At 42.4% G+C, this 18,594-nt stretch overlaps 1 protein-coding gene and 1 pseudogene across 20 annotated transcripts in view; both read right to left on the bottom strand.

The window, feature by feature from the left end:
* Positions 1 to 18,594, bottom strand: part of TMEM108 (transmembrane protein 108) — a 335,504-nt gene that overhangs the window by 102,736 nt on the left and 214,174 nt on the right. The gene's annotated exons all lie outside the window — the stretch shown is intronic.
* Positions 15,574 to 15,696, bottom strand: LOC123279759 (U4 spliceosomal RNA; annotated as a pseudogene).

The following is an 18,594-nucleotide window of genomic DNA, read 5'->3' as shown; positions in this document are numbered from 1 at the left end:
CATTGCGGCAGTGGGAAGGGAGTCATTTGGTCAGCAATAATCACAACTCCCCAACAGGAGGCAGTGGGGAAGAACTTGCCCATCAGCATACACTGTATTTAGCTAAACTTAGGGAGAAACAAATCTCCAAGGGGAGCAGAACAAAGAAGTTTGGGGGACAAAACAAAGCCACTAGTTAAGTGGAAGTCACCCCGTGAAAGTAGATGCAGACTCCAAGCCGGGTCCAGGAAGATCTCGGGGGCTGCCATTTGCAGGCACTGTGCATTCAGAAGTGGCCTGGGACTCTTCCATCAGTCTAGAAGGAAAGGTTCAAAGCCAAGAGAAAGAAGGAAGGGAGCCTATGAGATATCAAAAGCCTATGAGACCATCATCACAAAAGCTAAATGAAAGTCAGAGCCTCATGCTCAGCATCCTGGAATGACCCAGAGCCACATGAGAAGGGTCCGGTAGCTGGGGAGGCTGCTGTAATTCAAAGCTATGGAGGTGCCTGTTGCACAGGTAATTTTGGCTCTTGAGAGCATCATTAACAGTATTCACTCATCCACACGAACTAGCTGGCTGTCTGGGAAGCACTGGGGTGGGGAGAACTTGGCTGAGGAGTCACCCGGCTCTGAGTTTCAACTCCGACTTAACTGTGAAAAAGTTACTTCATCTCGCTGAGCCCCAACTTCTTGACTAGTAAAATAGACAAGAAAATAGGCCCCAGAGGAGGTTCTGTCAGGTGTAAATGAGACGTGGGTAAAGAGCTTGAAGAGCAGCTATTTGAAATGTCTGGCCCTACTTTTACACCTGACCCTAAGTTCTTTCTCACAGAGTGGGAGCGAGTTGTCCATCTCTCCTCCCCAGCCTTCATCCCTCCCCTTCTCTCCTAAACAGCATCACAGAAGCTTGAGAATCTACTACTACCTGTTGCAAATGGAAGAAACAGAACATCCTCAAATGGAGCATTTTGCCATTTAACTGATTTAATGAGTCAGAAATTGCCCACTTAAAAAAATTGTTAAAAACACAGTGTATGATTTACAGCTTGGCTAATTAAAACCTGCAGTCCTTCCAACACCCGGCCAGGACCCACACTATCACAGCTACCACAGAGGAGACTCTTCAGAGCTCAGGGAGAGAAATCCTTTGAACTAAGTACCACTCCCACCTCCTGCTCCCAGTACTTCTTACTGCGGGGGCAAGAAAGGCAAGGAAGGTGCTGGAAGCAGATGCAGTGTTCAGTTGGCTCTCTAGGAAATATTAGCTATAATTTTCAAGTGATGGACAAAATCCAGGCTTCTGATAAATGAACAAAAGAATGACAGTCTAATAGTCTGGATAGCACTGTGCGTACTTGACAAGGGAAAAAAAGACAGTTACTATTCATTCCATTAGGCACTCTTTTATCCATGAGAAAATATATACATATTTAATTTTTCTACCTTTATGTCTCTCTCTAGACTAGAGTTATTAACCTGAGGCTCATGGATGGGCTAAAAAGGGCTCATAAACCCATTAAAAATTAAGTGCAAAGTTCATGAGAAGGTTTCCACAAAGAGGTTTCTAATCTCTTCTCAGAGGGCTTTGTCACCCATCCCCAAATACACACACAATGATGAACTACTGCTCTGGAAAGTACCAGAGTCCAGTCCACTCTTGGCTCCTAACGGATTCTTTTGCTTTAGGCAAAGTCACATTAACTTTGTGGGTCTCAATGTGCTACTGACATGCGGGGCTGGGTGAGTCCTCATTGGGTAAGACTGTTCCATTAATTCCAGTATGTTTAGCATCCCTGACACCTGTCCATTAAACGCCAGTATCATCCCCTAGTCATTGTGACAACCAAAAATGATCACACACATTTCCGAATCCCCCTTAGAGGGCAGTACCTCCCCTGGTTGAGAAGCCTCAATTCACCTTCCCAGCTTCTCTTTCTTCATCAGGAAAATGAGGGAGGCGGGCCAGATGATCTTTAGGGGCCCTTCTGCTCCATCACTCAGTAACATCCCATACACATCACCCTTTGTCTGAGCGTCACACTTGTCCCTATTCACCCCACTATGCTGACACATGGTGGGACCTGCAAGGTACCTTAAAAAGTGCAAAACTGTGGCCTTGTCCTAGCCTTGGCTCTGCCTGCGATTAGCTCTGTGACTTTGGGTGGTCCTGGAGCCTCTCTAGGCTTCAATGTCCACCCTGCAATGGCCATTCCATTAAACAGGATAAGTTGATTTCGATGGTCAGTTCAGCTCTAAAGCTGGATGATTCTATGCAGTAATGAGAATAGGGTCTATGGGATTTCTTGCACTTCAAGGAAGTTCCTAGAAGTTTCCTTTCAGATATTATAATAAATCCCTCTTTGGAAAAAAATGTATGTATGGTGTCCCTACGAGGCTGAGTTAGAGGCAGAGGACCCAGCATGCTCCTTCAGTGCCCTGAGTGTTAGACGACACAAATCAGATGTCTAATAAAAAAGACAGAAATAGTCCTAGAGGAGGGAACATCCTGGTTGGTCTTTTTTTTTTTTTTTTTTTTTGTGAGGAAGATTGGCCCTGAGCTAACATCTATTGCCAATCTTTCTCTATTTTGTATGTGGGATGCTGCCACAGCATGGCTTGATGAGTGGTGTATAGGTCCATACCAGGCATCTGAACCTGTGAATGCTGGGACGCTGAAGAGGAGCACGCAAACTGAACCACTACACCACGGGGCTGGCCCCTGGTTGTCCTTATTAATGAGAATCTGGGACTCTGATGGCCTTATGGGAAACTGCGAGGCACCACACTCAGATGGTAACTCCACTCAGAGGCCTGCGTTAGCTCCTGAAGCAGAGTTAAGAGCTCACGACCTAATGTCAATGTATTTTCATTATGAGGCATTAATTTTGCTAATAGCTGTTGGTTATTTGCTCACCTACTTACATCTTTACCAAGCATCTGAGGTCTTTGAAGACAGAGGTCGCTTAGGACTCATCTTTGCCTCCTTGGTGTACACCCAGCATGGAGCCTGGCACACAGTTGGGATTCAGATGAGTGAATGCAAGAAGGCAGGAATAAGGTCAGCCCATGGGCTAGAGAGGGTGAAATGACGAAAACAAGCTCGGCTTGCTTCTAGCCGGGGCTGGCTCAGGATCGTCTGTAAATGCAGCCTATGAGCTTTGTCTCCTCTAACGCCCAGGAAAGTCAGAAGAGCGCCTGGTGTGTTAATCACTCTCTCCCTGCAAATGAGACACTTCTGAACTCATGTACTAGCTGGGTGGTCCTGTGAAGCCAACTGAACCATACTCTATTCCTTCTCTCCCTCTCTCTCATCAACAGCATCTAACGGGCAGAAAGACCTACATTTTTCTCTAGAGATTTAACACCGTGTAAGAAATTACTTGCAAGCAATCACTCCTGAACTACTACATTTAAGTACTCCTATTGAAAAATGACAGCCCTGTAACAGGGAAGTTTGCGGGCCTTGTGAGAGATATTTTGAACACAGTAGTCAGTGGGTAAAAGAGAATATTTTCCAATGACAACATGAGGTGGTTGATTCAACTCCAGACAATCTGCCTCTACAGGGCTGTCAGCCCTGCCTATCTCCTGGTCCTCTTCCTGTTTCCTAGCTCTCCCCCTTCCACAGCAGAACTCTTGACCTTCTCCCCCAATCAATGAGCTCAATCTTCCCTAGTTTCTATAATGCTCCCTTTTGGCCCCTCGGGGCTGGTAAGGGGTGTATGGGGTGGGGGTAAGGGCAAGGCAAGACTGGCCAGATGTTGGGGTACGGTTTGTGGGTCCAGAGCTGGGTTGTGTGATCATTTGAAGTAACCAGGAGTGGTAAGAACCAAAGTGGCACAGGAAGTAGTATCCTGGGATGGTTCAAAGGTCAAAATAATGGTTGTAAAAAGCAGATGGCTTGGAAAGGGGCTTCAGCACTTCAATAATGCCATCAGCAATCCCCCTGCACAAGGTGCCCCAAAGAAGGTTGGGGCTGAGGTTATGATCCTTTTCCTGACAGAGCTGTGTGTTGATTTGGGGAGGGTGCAGAACTGGGGTGGGGGGTGGGGGAGGATTCTTCAACCAGGGAGAAAATCCCGGCAGCAGAAAATGGCTAAGACAACCAAGAAACAAAAGGCTTCAGCCACACTTGACTACCAAGGTCTTCTCAAGAGCAAAAATGTTCATAATACCTGCCTATTTTGGGGCAGGACTCAGAAAGTCCCTTCTTACGGATTAGGAATGGTAGCCTCCAATCTCCAGCCCAGCTCCACCAGCCAAAAGCAGCAGGGGGTGGGGGAAACGGCACAGGCTTGAGAGGAAGAGCTGCATTCATTCGTGGTCCACATCTGCCTCTGTAAACTAGCTGTGTGACCTTGGGCAAGTCACAAACTCTCAGGGAGTTAATCTCCTTATCTCTAAACAAAGGCACTAAACAGGTTTCAAGGTCCTGTAGGATCTGAAATTTATTCAAATAATATTTCGTGAGTACCTACTATGTGCCAAGTACTTTCCAGGTGCTAGGGATAAGCAGTAAACACGAAAGACTAAATGCAGCTTACATTCTAGTGGAGGGAGCATGGTAACAAAGATAAGTAAACTACATTGTAGTTTAGAAGCTGATCAGTATTATGGGATGAAACAGAGCGGAGTAGGGTAAGGAGTAGGGTAAGTAGGGTATGTAGGGTAAGGGTAAAGCTGGAGTTGGAGGTGGCAGAGAGGGTAAGTTGTAAATTCTCTGATATCTGAATGCCTTCCAAAGTATATCTTCTAAGGAATAGGGTTATGAAGCCTGTCAAGTTGATGGAATCATAAAGAAGAAAATGAGTTTATCTTTCACAAAACTAGGGAATGACTTTAATTAGCATCTCTTACCCCTACTATAGTTCATTTCCATGAGGAGAAGGTGGATCTTATTTCCAAAACTCACTAAGGGTCTGAGTTGGGAGTCCTGACATGGAAGTCCCTGAAGCTGAGGAGCGGTGCAGCACTATCGAAAACTTCTCTACTCACAACTAGGGATCCCTGGAAATCCCACAGAAGGAGTTTACAGGTGACCAGGCAGCATAGAGAGCTACTACCTAAGGCTTTGTAATTACCAGTAGCCTTAGATTTACTGGTCAGATACCCGCCTAATCACTCTAAATAGCAACAAATAACTTCATATCATCATGAGAAGCCGACGACTCAAATGACTCAACAAATGATCAATAACTTGTTGGAAACCAGACTACCAGGGCCTGGAACACAGGAAGGAGTCAGTCAGAAGGGCCAAAGCGAAAGCACCAGTTTCCCTTTGTCTCTTCTGTATCTGGTCGCAACTCGAGGAAGCCATTTAATCTCTAGCAGCTCCTGGAGTTGGTGACCTCAATGCTCTTTGAAGAGTTTACCTAAAGTACTTCCGTGTTATTAGCAGGGACAGCAGCTCATGCCTGAAGAAGAATGAGATTGAGGCTCATTCTTAGGTCTTAAATCATTAGCCACCAAAGCCGCTGAACTTGTTGCAAAACGAAACTCTCCCTCCTCCATGAATAACGTACTCTCATTGTACTAATGCTCGTTTATGAGTTTTTTGGAGGTTTCATTCATTCATCCAGCCATCCATCTACTCATCCATCCCTTGCTTCCCTCTCTTTATTTGCAGAACTAGCTAACATATTTATTTGAGTTCTGAGATCCAGAACAGATTCATTTATATAGTTTTCCTAATTGCAAAGATCTGGGTAGAAGCAAAGACTGACACATGGCACATGATGACAGTTGGTGCTTGCCAGCCAGCAGACATCACACGATGCACTTGTAATAACAAGTACAAAAGCCACTGGGTGGTGGCTCTCGTTGACCATAATTCAAGTAATGGATTTCCTGGCAGACATTTACTATATGAGGCTCAGTAGTTAATTGGCTACCAAATCTGATTCCAGAAAAGACAATGCCTGGAAAGGTCATCTGGAAATAAGGACATTTTCCAGAATGTGCATTATCTTGTAGCTTGCCAAAGCTCTGTTGATCATATTATTCCATTCCTCATGGCCTCTTTTCTGAAAATTTAGGTATCTGTTCTTCAGACTCTGAAAGAAAACAAATAAGCTGGTTGGAAAATAATGTAAAGCCTTACAACAGGGAAGTATTTAGTAGGTTTCTTTTGCTGGCACCATTTATATGATTATGATTTATAATAAAAGAGAAAGCCTTCTTTTTATTAGATCGCATCATTAGTGACACTGTCCATATTCACAGGTCTCTGGATTTATTCTGTAGATTCAGGTAAAAATGTTTATGCTTTACAATAAGTGGAGCAAATATGACTTAGAAGTCAATCTTCTCTCTTCTTTTCTCCTCAACACTCATGTTCTAATTATTTCTACTGCTTCCTCTATAACAGTACTTCTCAAACTTTAGGACCATGTGACTCGGATTCTATTCAGTGTGTCAAGGGTGACGCCTGGATCCCTCACTTCTATAAGCTGTCAGGTGATACCAGTGCTACTTGGTCACGGACCACATTTTGAGAGCAAAGGTCTACATTTCCATACTACAACTGCCCTGATCTGGGTCCACATCAGATCTTTTGTGACAGCTCACTGGCCCTTCTGTTCCAAAACTCTTTCTCATACTGTCCCGGAGCGCTTTCTAAAACATAAGTCTGACACCATCAATTCTCTTCTTACTGCTCCTTCAGCGGCTCTGCGATGCCTACAGATGAAGTCTCAGCTCCTTAATGATGGCCTTTGGGCTCCTTCATGATTGGGCCCTGTACCTGGCCAGCTTCTCCTGCTACTCCCTATCTTCAGCTTGATGTCCTGTGTGGTAGCCACCTTCCATGATCTCCTCAATGATCCCTGCCTCAGCCACACTGTATAGTCCTCTCCCATGTTGCATACAGCTGAAATGTGTAATCACCAGAATTTTGTGTGACTTTCAAGATTAGGTCATAAAAGATATTTTGGCATTTGCCTTGCCCTCTCTTGAATCTCTGGGAGAAGACAGCTGTCACGTCATGAGGACACCAGGGGAGGAGGCCTTAAGAAACTGAGGCCTCTTGCCAACAGCCATGTGAGTGAAACATTTCAGAAGCAGATTCTCCAGAAGTCTCCATCTTCAGATGACTGTAGCCCCAACTGATTCCTCGACTGCAACCAAATATGAAGCTTGAGCTAGAACCCTTCAACTAAGCCACTCCAAAATTCCTGACCCATAGAAACTGTGAGATAGCAAGTGTTGTTTTAAGCCACTAAGGTATGGGGTAATTTGTTGTGCAGCAATAGATGACCTCTCCTGCACACAGTATACAGTTTCCCACACAGTGCTGGCCCCTCTTCTGGGAAAATCTTTTATCTGGATAATTCCTATTCATCCTTTGAGACCCAGATCTCTAGATGCTTCCTCCAGAAAGCATTCATTAACCTCTTCCCTCAAGATTTGGCCAGATGCCTCTCCTCTGGGCTGCCATGATGCCCCGGGCATGTCTCCATCCCTATATTTACTACAAGTCTAATCATTATCTACCTGTCTGACAGTCCCACTAGACTGTGAGCTCCTTAGAGGCAGAGACTATACCATTTCAGTATCCTCAGTGCCAATCACAATACCTGGCACACAGCAGGCAAAAATATATGTAGGAATGAACCAATGAATGAAGTTAACTGCCCTGGAGTCATGACTTCCCAGCAACTATTATCTCTTTACCTTGGAAGTTCTTTAAGCATTTGCTACTACTTGCTTGACCTGCCATCTCACATGGGCCAGCTATGACTCAACCTTCTGACTACTTAATTTCCAGTTTTTTATCACACCACTGATTCACTGACTTACTTCAGTGGCTCTTAATCAGGAGAACACATCAAAATCACCTGTGGAGATTTAAAAGCATATGTATACCTATTCCAGTCCTGCCCCCAGAGATTCTGATTCACTAGTAGTGAGGTAAACTCCAGACATGTATATTTTAAAAGTCTCCATAGGTGACTTCTCATATCAAAGTTGATACCAATTTATTGATGTTTAACCCACGTCCAAAAAGAATAGGTTTACCAGAACACACAATTACTAAAACAAAATAACAATAACAAAAACCCAAACTTAAATACAGGGAAGTATAGTGATAAGAACAAGCAATGATAAGGCTGGGTGGGGGATGAATATTAGACTAGAAAACCTAGGCTAGGGAAAAATGGCAGAAAGATATTTGGGGGCCAGCCCAGTGGCGCAGCAGTTAAGTTCACATGTTCCGCTTTGGCAGCACGGGATTTACTGGTTCAGATCCCAGGTGCGGACATGGCACCACTTGGCAAGCCATGCTGTGGTAGGCATCCCACATATAGAGTAGAGGAGGATGGGCACGGATGTTAGCTCAGGGCCAGTCTTCCTCAGCAAAAAGAGGAGGATTGGCAGCAGATGTTAGATCAGGGCTAATTTCCTCAAGAAAAAAAAAAAAGATATTTGAATAGATCACATGACTCTCAACATTTGAAAGAGGGAGCATATAAGTGTCAGTAAGGATAACTTTTTCCCTGGTATTGAATTACAAGAGCAATTTATCTCACAAGTCTTTACAGAAGAGGCATTAAACAACACAACGAATGGTGTCTTTAATACTTTTTTTAAAATAAAAAGTGCAGGAAACTTTTACATACAGCCACTTCCAAGAAAAGCCAAATGTTTAATGTTAAATTCTAGTACGGTGAAGGTATTCCTATGGACAGCCAAATAATAAAGTATGTAGCTTGCTTGTCATCTGCATTGATAGAAGAGAATTACAGAGTCTGGAAGAGAAAAAGACATGAATATTCCGTTCATTTTTGATGGTCTCACTCAGGCTTTTTGCGGTAGCTCAACAGTAGGCATCTCTCTACTCCACATGTCCAAACTTGGGAGATTCTCCCAAAGCAGCTATGTTTCCCAAGGATGGACGGTGAAATGGAAAGCTGGTAGGCGTGGAATGAATGCTGGGAGCACTGGCTCACAAAGGCCCCCCCACACAGGGCTCAGAATCACTGCACTGCAGCCTCAGCAAATGACGCAAGGACAGGCGCATCCCATCTGCAACGCTAGTGCTAGGAGGGCTGCCCTGTCGCGCAGGCTCTAGCGATCACATCCAACTCAAAGCATGTGTTACATCTACCAACAGCTGGGAGTGCAAGGACAAATTTTTAAATGAATTATTTCAAAGCTTCAGCATAGAACATCAAGCCTCAAAGACATACAGAATGTTAGAGGCAGGAAGAAGAAGCTGTCTGGAAACAGGAAGTTAAAAAAAAAAAAGCACACAATCAAAGGGTCCTGCCTTGCCTATGTCTGGCTGTGACGATTTCCAGTGGATGCATACCAAACTGGTCCACCCAGGAATACCCAACCTTTGACTAATGGTCAACTGGTCAGTGAGGTATCAAACAGTTACCATCATCCTCCTGGCTTTCCTTAAACACAAAGGGTGGCTCTGAGGGTCATGGAAAAGCTCTAGGACTATAGGTGCAGACTGGGAAGAGACTGGGGCCCCAGAATATTCCATTAATATTCCAGAAAACTTGCAAAAGTTGTACAGAGTTTAGAAATATGCCTGCAAGTTCTGATTCACATGTGAAGAGATGTTCTAGCAGTGCTGTCCAATAGAACTTGCTGCAATGATGAAAATACTGTCTATCTGCACTGTCTAATAGGGTGGCCCCTAGTTACATGTGGCTATTGAGAATTTAAGATTTTATTTCATTAATTTAAATTTAAATTGCCACATGTGTTTAAATGGCTATTATGCTGGACAGCACAATTCTGTAGCGTATGGACCAAACTGCCCACCGAGGCTCATGACTTTACCTGCTGGTGACTGGTATCCCCAAGTGAAGCTGTAAGTTCCATGGGCAACCTGGCCATGACTTGTGCACCGGGAGTTCGGCAGCAGTCTCTGCCAAATCAACAGGGCCTCCCAAGCCAGTAGTGCCGACTTTAAGTGTTGGGGAGAGCAACCCCTCGGGCATTCTGGGTGTCTGGGAGCCATTAAAAATCAACTTGTCAAAAGAACTCTAGGAAATGAGGGCTGAGACACCAGGTTAAAAGTAGAACCTTACATTTGAATATCAAAGCAGCAGTAACATAACTCCATTCAGCAGGCACTGTGTTAAGTACTTTCCTTCTGTGGTAAATAATGGAACTTGATTTTCCCAACCTGGTTTCCATCCTCCTTGTAGCTGGAGAGGTTGAAAAGCTTAAAATCAGGTTTCCCAGCCTCCTGTGCGGAGCAGTGTTCCAGATGTGTACTCCATGCTTGTGGGAGACCTGGAGGGCAGGAGTGAGCGAGAAGCTGTGGTCCTGCTGCTATAGCTGCTGGCAGGTCAGCTCCTGTCTTCAGCATCGCAGCATCCTGGTCATTGCCTTGTTGGTGCTTAAAGAGGACTGTGGTGGTTCCTGGGGTCAGGCAGGAGCAGGTCCTGACCTCTGGACCGCTGCTGTAGTGGTATGTCCTTGGACCTGACAGTTCTTGATCTACTGTCCCAACTCTCCAATGCTTCTGTAAGCACCAGAAGCATGCAGTCCCCCTCACATGCAATCCCTTGCTGCCTGAACTACCTAGAGCGATTTCTGCTTCCTGCACTGTTTTCCTGATGAACTCATCTGCAATATCTCATTTAGTCTCCTAAGCAACCCTCTAAGGTAGGTGATTTCACCATTGTCTGTTTTACAGATAACCATCAAGTCCAGTTCTGTCTGTGGTAAGAACTTTGCACATTCACGGTCTCACCTTTCTCTCCAAACAAATCTAGACCTGTATCATGGGCCCTTGCAGAAGCCAAGGCATGTGCTTAGAATAGCACTGCTTCTTTTTGTGATGAATTTGTACCCCAGAGAGGAACAGAATGTAATGGCAACTTGCAGAGGAAATAAAGTTATCCTGGCTAGAAAATGGTGGTGTCACCGGTGGACAAAAGTTCAGTCCCAAGCTAGCTGGCTTCCTGCTGTGAAAGTCACAGTTGCAAGTTCATAGAATGAATCTCTAACCACAGACAAGCAGCTACAAACGAGGTTCTTGCTCATGAGCAATCTGGACAAGAGAATGTGGATGGCTGAAGTAACCGATTACCAACCGGGAAAATAGCCTGCAGGATAGCTTTTTTTGGGTGAATCAATACTGTTCTCAACTTCTCTGAAGTCAAGTACCTAAAGTCTTAAGACTTTTCTCCTCCAGATCCCTGGTACTCCATAACTCACTGATTATCCCTTAATAGGATGAGATACTGACCACTCCATGGACATATCAAATGATGGCTTTGAAATAATTTGTCTCAGGCTTGAGGGGAAGGAAGCAGTCATTTCTACCTGGCTGGACGCTGGCAGCAGATGTCCCATCCTCGCCCTCTAGCAGTGGTTGCATAGCCTGGAGAAGGACAGCATGACAGCCTGCCGTCTCCACTGCGCGCAAATGCAGCCTGCAAGCTTTGATGACACAGTTTGGGATTATCTGTGTCCTTCTCACTGCTCCATTGCTAACTTTGGGCCACCTGACTGTTTAAAAGTCCATCCTTTCAGAGGCTGGCACAAACAACAGAATTCAAACTCAACCCAGTGAATTTGACTTTTTAGTATCAGTAGAGTAAGTATTATCACTCCGAGAGCTTCTTTTCATCCTTCCAACAATTCAAATAGCAAAGATGTAGTGTTCAGGGATTTGGGGAAGGTCAAATTTTAAGAATCTCTGACATTCTATTTTTGTTTGGCTTTTTCTTATTCACCACAAAATTACTATATGGAATTCAGTCATTTTTGAATTTAAGTGAAAGAAACTATTACACCGAAACCCTTTGAAGGAGGTAAACACAAGATTATAAGCTACTCATAAAAAGCCAATAAATCGCTATCTGTTGTTGTTATCAGTATATCCTCTTTAACGTTTGTCTTTTAAAATAACAGAATAATCGTGATTTCATCTATGAACCAAGACACTTTCAGATCCATGAAGAAATTTCACTGCTACACTGTGAAGTCAGATTCTCCAAGAATTGAAATGACTTACTTTACTCTAACTGTAATTAGGATAGAACAGTAATGTAGTAAACAGTGCCATATATGGCATACCAGAGGAACTGATATGGCTTTTAAAGGCAGCAAACAGTCAAGCAATAATTTAGTTCAGATGACGTAAATTTTCCTTACTAATTACTTGCCTATGCATAAAATAGAATTCAGTTAATTTCTCACTTGGCACTCCAATTCATTCCCTCTAATTTACCACCATAGTATTTTTTTTTTTTAATTTGAGTTCATAATAGTTTACATCATTGTGAAATTTCAGTTGTACACTATTTCTTGTCTGTCACCACATAAGTGCTCCCCTTCACCCCCTGAGCTCACCCCACCCCACCCCCTTCCCCTGGTAACTACTGAATTGTTTTCTTTGTCCATGTGTTTGTTTATATTCCACATATGAGTGAAATCATCTTGGTGTTTGTCTTTCTCAGTCTGTCTTATTTCGCTTAGCATAACTCCCTCCAGGTCCATCCACGTTGTTGCAAACGGGATAATTTTGACTTTTTTTAGTATTCCATTGTGTGTATATATGCGTGTGTGCGTATATATATATATATATATATATATACACACACCACATCTTCTTTATCCAATCATCAGTCGATGGGCACTTGGATTGTTTTCACGTCTTGGCTATTGTGAATAGTGCTGCACCAAACATAGGGGTGCACACGTTACTTTGGATTGTTGATTTCCAGTTGTTTGGGTAGATACCCAGTAGTGGGATAGCTGGGTGATATGGTAGTTTTTTTTAAAGATTGGCACTTGAGCTAACAACTGTTGCCAATCTTTTTTTATTTTTCTTGCCTTTTCTCCCCAAATCCCCCCAGTACATAGTTGGATATTTTAGTTGTGGGTCCTTCCAGTTGTGGTATGTGGGATGCCGCCTCAGCATGGCCTGGTGAGCGGTGCCATGTCTGGGCCCAGGACCCGAACCAGTGAAACCCTGGGCCGCTGAAGCGGAACATGCGAACTTAACCACTAGGCCACCAGGCCCGCCCCTATTTTTAGTTTTTTGAGGAATCTCCATACTGTTTTCCATAGTGGCTGCACCAGTTTGCATTCCCACCAGCAGTCTATGAGGCTTCCCTTCTCTCCACAACCTCTCCAACATTTGTTGGTTTTAGTCTTAGTGATTATAGCCATTTTAACAGGTATAAAGTGGTATCTTAGTGTAGTTTTGATTTGCAATTCCCTGACGATTAGTGATGTTGAACATGTTTTCATGTGTTTATTGGCCATCTGTATATCTTTTTTAAAAGATGTCTGTTCATATCCTCTGCCCATTTTTGACCAGGCTGTTTGTTTTTTCGTTGTTCAGTTATGTGAATTCCTTATATATTATGGAGATTAACCCCTTATCAGATATATGATTTTCAAATATTTTCTCCAAATTGGAGGGTTGTCTTTTGGTTTTGATCCTAGTTTCTTTTGCCTTTCAGAAGCTCTTTAGTCTGATGAACTCCCACTTGTTTACTTTTTCTTTCGTTTCCCTTGTCTGAGAAGACATGGCATTCAAAAAGATCCTTTAAGTTTGATGTCAAAGAGTATACTACCTATATTATCTTCCAGGAGGTTTATGGTTTCAGGACTTATCTTCAAGTCTTTGATCCATTTTGAGTTTATTTTTGTGTATGGCATGAGATAATGGTCTACTTTCATTCTTTTGCATGTGGCTGTCCAGTCTTCCCAACACCATTTATTGAAGAGCTGTCTTTTCTCCATTGTATGTTCTTGGCACCTTTGTTGAAGATTTCTGGGCTTTCAGTTCTGTTCCATTGATCTGTGGGTCTTTTTGTACCAGTACCATGCTGTTTTGATCACTATGGCTTTGTAGTACATCTTGATGCCTTCAGCTTCGTTTTTTCTTCTCAGGATTGCCTTAGCAATTCGGGGTCTTTGGGTGCCCATATGAATTTTAGGATTCTTTGCTGTATTTCCATGAAGAATGCCATTGGGATTCTGATTGGGATTGCACCAAATCTGCAGAATGCTTTGGGTAGTATGGACATTTTAACTATGTTTATTTTTCCAATCCATGTGCATGGAATCTCTTTCCATCTCTTTATGTCATTATCTATTTCTTTCAATAATGTCTTACAGTTTTCATTATATAGGCCCTTCACCTCCTTAGTTAAATTTATTCCTAGGTGCTTTATTTTTTTTGCTGAGATTGTAAATGTAATTGCATTCTTGAGTTCTCTTTCTGTAAGTTCGGTATTAGAGTACAGAAATGCAACTGATTTTTGTAAGTTGATTTTGTACCCCACCACTTTACTGTAGTTGTTAATTATTTCTAATAGTTTTCCGATGGACTCTTTAGGGTTTTCTATATATAAGATCATGTCGTCTGTAAACAGTGAGAGTTTTACTTCTTCACTCCCTATTTGGATTCCTTTTATTCCTTTCTCTTGCCTAATTGCTCTGGCCAAAACCTCCAGTACTATGTTGAATAAGAGTGGTGACAGTGGGCATCCTTGTCTTCTTCCTGTTCTCAGAGGGATGGCATTCAGTTTTTCCCCATTGAGTATGACGTTGGCTATGGGTTTGTCATATACGGCCTTTATTATGTTGAGGAAATTTCCTTCTATCCCAATTTTGTTAAGAGTTTTTATCATAAATGGCTGTTGGATCTTGTCAGATGCTTTCTCTGCATCTATTGAGATGATCAGGTGGTTTTTATTCCTCATTTTGTTAATGTGGTGTATCACAGTGATGGATTTGCAGATGTTGAACCATCCCTGTGTCCCTGGAATAAATCCCACTTGATCATGATGTATGATCCTTTTGATGTATTGCTGTATTCAGATTGCCAATATTTTGTTGAGGAGTTTTACATCTATGTTCATCAGTGATATTGGCCTGTAGTTTTCCTTTTTTGTGTCGTCCTCGTCAGGCTTTGATATCAGAGTGATGTTGGCCTTGTACAATGTGTTAGGAAGCATTCCATCCTCCCTAATTTTTTGGGATAGCTTGAGAAGCATAGGTATTAAATCCTCTCTGAAAGTTTGGTAGAATTCCCCAGGGAACCGGTCTGGTCCTGAGCTTTTATTCTTTGGGATGCTTTTGATTACTGTTTCAATCTCTTTACTTGTGATTGGTCTATTCAGATTCTCTATTTCTTCTTGATTCAGCTTTAGGAGGTTATAAGAGTCTAAGAATTTATCCATTGCCTCTAGATTGCCCATCTTGTTGGCATATAGTTTTTTGTAGTATTCTCTTATAATCCACTGTATCTCTGTGGTATCCGTTGTTATTTCTCCTCTTTCATTTATAATTTTATTTATCTGAGCTTTCTCTCTTCTTTTCTTTGTAAGTCTGGCTAGGGGGTTTGTCAATTTTATTTATCTTCTCAAAGAACCAGCTCTTTGTTTGATTGATTCTTTCTACTGCCTTTTTTGTTTCGATAGCATTTATTTCTGCTCTGATTTTTATTATTTCTCTACTTCTGCTGACTTTGGGCTTTGTTTGTTCTTCTTTTTCTAAATCACTTAGGTATAGTTTGAGATTGTGTATTTGGCATTTTTCTTGTTTGTTAAGGTGTGCCAGTAATGGAACAAATTTCCCTCTTAATACTGCTTTTGCTGCATCCCATATGAGTTGGTATAGTATGTTTTCATTTGTCTCTAGATATTTTTTGGGAAAAGTTTTCAATTAGCAATAATTGCACCTCAGATAAACCTCATTGGCTACGATACTGCCACTGCACAAAGCTCCAGATATTTTTTGATTTCTCCTTTAATTTCTTCAATGATCCATTGCTTGTTCAATAGCATGTTGTTTAGTCTCCACATCTTTGTCCCCTTCTCAGCTTTTTTCTTGTAATTACTTTCTAGCTTTATAGCATTTGTGATCAGAAAAGATGCTTGTTATTATTTCAATGTTCTTAAATTTATTGAGGCTTGCCTTGTTTCCCAACATATGGTCTATCCTTGAGAATGTTCCATGCACACTTGAGAAGAATGTATATTCTGCTGTTTTTGGATGGAATGTTCTATATATGTCTATTAAGCCCAACTGGTCTAGCTTTTCATTTAGCTCCAATGTTTCCTTGTTGATTTTCTGTCTGGACGATCGATCCATTGATATGAGTGGAGTGTTGTGGTCTCCTACTATTATTGTGTTATTAATATCTTCTTTTAGGTTTGTTAATGGTTGCTTTATGTACTTTGGTGCTCCTGTGTTGGGTGCATAGATATTTACAAGTGTTATTTCTTCTTGATGGAGTGTCCCTTTGATCATTATATACTGCCCCTCTTTGTCTCTCTTTACCTGCCTTATCTTGAAGTCTACTTTGTCTGATATAACTATGCCAACACCTGCTTCCTTTTCTTTGCCATTAGCTTGGAGTATCGTCTTCCATCCTTTCACTCTGAGCCTGTGTTTGTCATTGGAGCTGAGATGTGTTTCCTGGAGGCAGCATATTGTTGGGTCTTGTTCTTTAATCCATCTTGCCACTCTGTGTCTTTTTACGTTTAGGGTGAGTATTGATATATGAGGGCTTAATGCTGCCAGTTTATCACTCGTTTTCCGGTTCTCCTGCATTTCCTTTGCTTCCTGTCCTATGTATTGGTCTACCAACTGAGTTATGTAGTTTTTTATGTTATGTTTCTTTGTTTTCTCCTCATTTATTATTTGTGTCTCTGTTCTGCTTTTTTGTTTAGTGGTTACCGTGAGGTTTGTATTCAAAATCTTGTGGATAAGATAGTCCCTTTTCTGATGGCCTCTTATTTTCTTAGACCAAACCGAGTCAGTCCCTTTCCTCTTCCTCTAAGTTGTTTATCTTTGCTTTTGGTGTTTTCCTTCCCTTTGTCTTTAATGCTATACTTAAGTATTTGCTATCCTGCTCTGATTCTGTCTACCTATTTATCTCCTTACTCCATGCTTTGTAACCCCTTTCTCCCTTTTTTTCCCCCCAGGTATGAGGGCCTTCTCAAGGATTTCTTGTGTGTGTGGGGGGGGGGGGGAGGAGGGGCATCTCATGGTTATGAACTTCCTTAGCTTATGTTTGTCTGGGGAAGTTTTTATTTCTCCATCATATCTGAAGCATATTTTTGCTGAATAGAGTATTCTTGGCTGAAAGTTTTGTTCTTCAAAGATTTGAATATGTCATTCCACTCTCTCCTAGCCTGTAAGGTTTCTGCAGAGAAATCCGCCAAAAGCCTAGTAGGGGTTCCTTTGTAGGTTATTTTCTTCTGCCTTGCTGCCCTTAGTATTCTTTCTTTGTTATTCACTTTTGCTAGTTTCATTACTATATGCCTTGCAGTAGGTCTTTTTACAGTGACGTATTTAGGAGATCTGGTAGCTTCTTCCATGTGGATTTCCATCTCCTTCCCTAGGTTTGGGAAGTTCTCTGCTATTATTTCTTTGAACAAACTTTCTGCTCCATTCTCCTTCTCTTCTTCTCGAATACCTATAATTCTTATGTTGCATTTCCTAATTGAGTCAGATATTTCTTGGAGACTTCCTTCATTTCTTTTTAGTTTAGTTCTCTCTCCTCCTCTATCTGGAGCATTTCAACATGTCTATCTTTGCTCTGTGATGGCTGCTTGAGCATTCAGGGAATTCATATTTTACTTTTTTCTTCCATTGTGTCTTTCATCTCTAATATTTCTGGTTGATTCTTCCTTATAGTTTCAATCTCTTTTGTGAAGTAGTTCCTGAACTCATTGAATTGTTTCTCTACATTCTCTTTTAACTTATTGAGTTTTTTGATGATAGCTATTTTGAATTCTTTCTCATTTAGATTACATATTTCTGTGTCCTCAGGACTGATTTCTGAGTACTTGTCATTTTCTCTCTGGTCTGGAGATCTAATATAATGTTTGAAATTGCTGTAGGGAGTGGCTCTGTTTTTTCACAACCTAGTGTTGTTTGGTTGCAGTTACTGCCTATCGCCACTGGGTGGGGATCAAGAGCCACGTATTCTGAGCCCTCTGTCTTCCACAAGATGCCAAGCAGTGGAGCTGGTGCTGGTTGGGTGGCGCAAGGTGCACTTTCTCAAGTGTGCTTTCAGGGGTTTCTCACTCTGCTCTTGCTATCTGCTCTCCTGGGGTGTTGGCTTGATAAGGTCACTCCCCATGAAAGCTTTTGTCCTGGTAGAGGGCTTCCCTCTATGCTTTAAGGACCCTCAGGAGTCCTTGATGTTCCCACAAAAGAACATCCTCTCCCCAGTTCCTTTCCTCTTGGAGGCCTCCTGCAGGCCCAGATCACAGTCTTTAGGGGAGGGAGTGAAGTTTTCTCTTACCCTGTTCCACATCCTCCGAGAGGGGCTCCAGCCTCTCCACCCTCCATTGTATGGCTGCGTGGATGTCTCCGATGTATTTTGTGTTGTATTTGGATGTCCTCTGTTGGAGTATGAATATCCTTTTCGTTGTACGTTGGAGGGGAGAGATTACTGGGGAAGCTCGCTCCACCATGATGCTGACATCACTCCCCACCACCATAGTATTTTGATTAATTTTCTCCAAGAAACTACAAGCACTTCCAATTCACCATTGTCTGGAGTTCTTCTAACGTCTGTGCTCTCCACCCCACCTGGGGTATCCTCAACAGGTCAGGATCTTTGCAAGGAACAATGCAACTGGCTTACAAAGTTTCATAAACCATCACC

The sequence above is a fragment of the Equus asinus genome, chromosome 21 (assembly GCF_041296235.1).
Source record: "Equus asinus isolate D_3611 breed Donkey chromosome 21, EquAss-T2T_v2, whole genome shotgun sequence".
Taxonomy (NCBI): Eukaryota; Metazoa; Chordata; class Mammalia; order Perissodactyla; family Equidae; genus Equus; species Equus asinus.
Note: the sequence above shows the minus strand (reverse complement) of the source record. Positions and strands in the feature narration are given on the sequence as shown.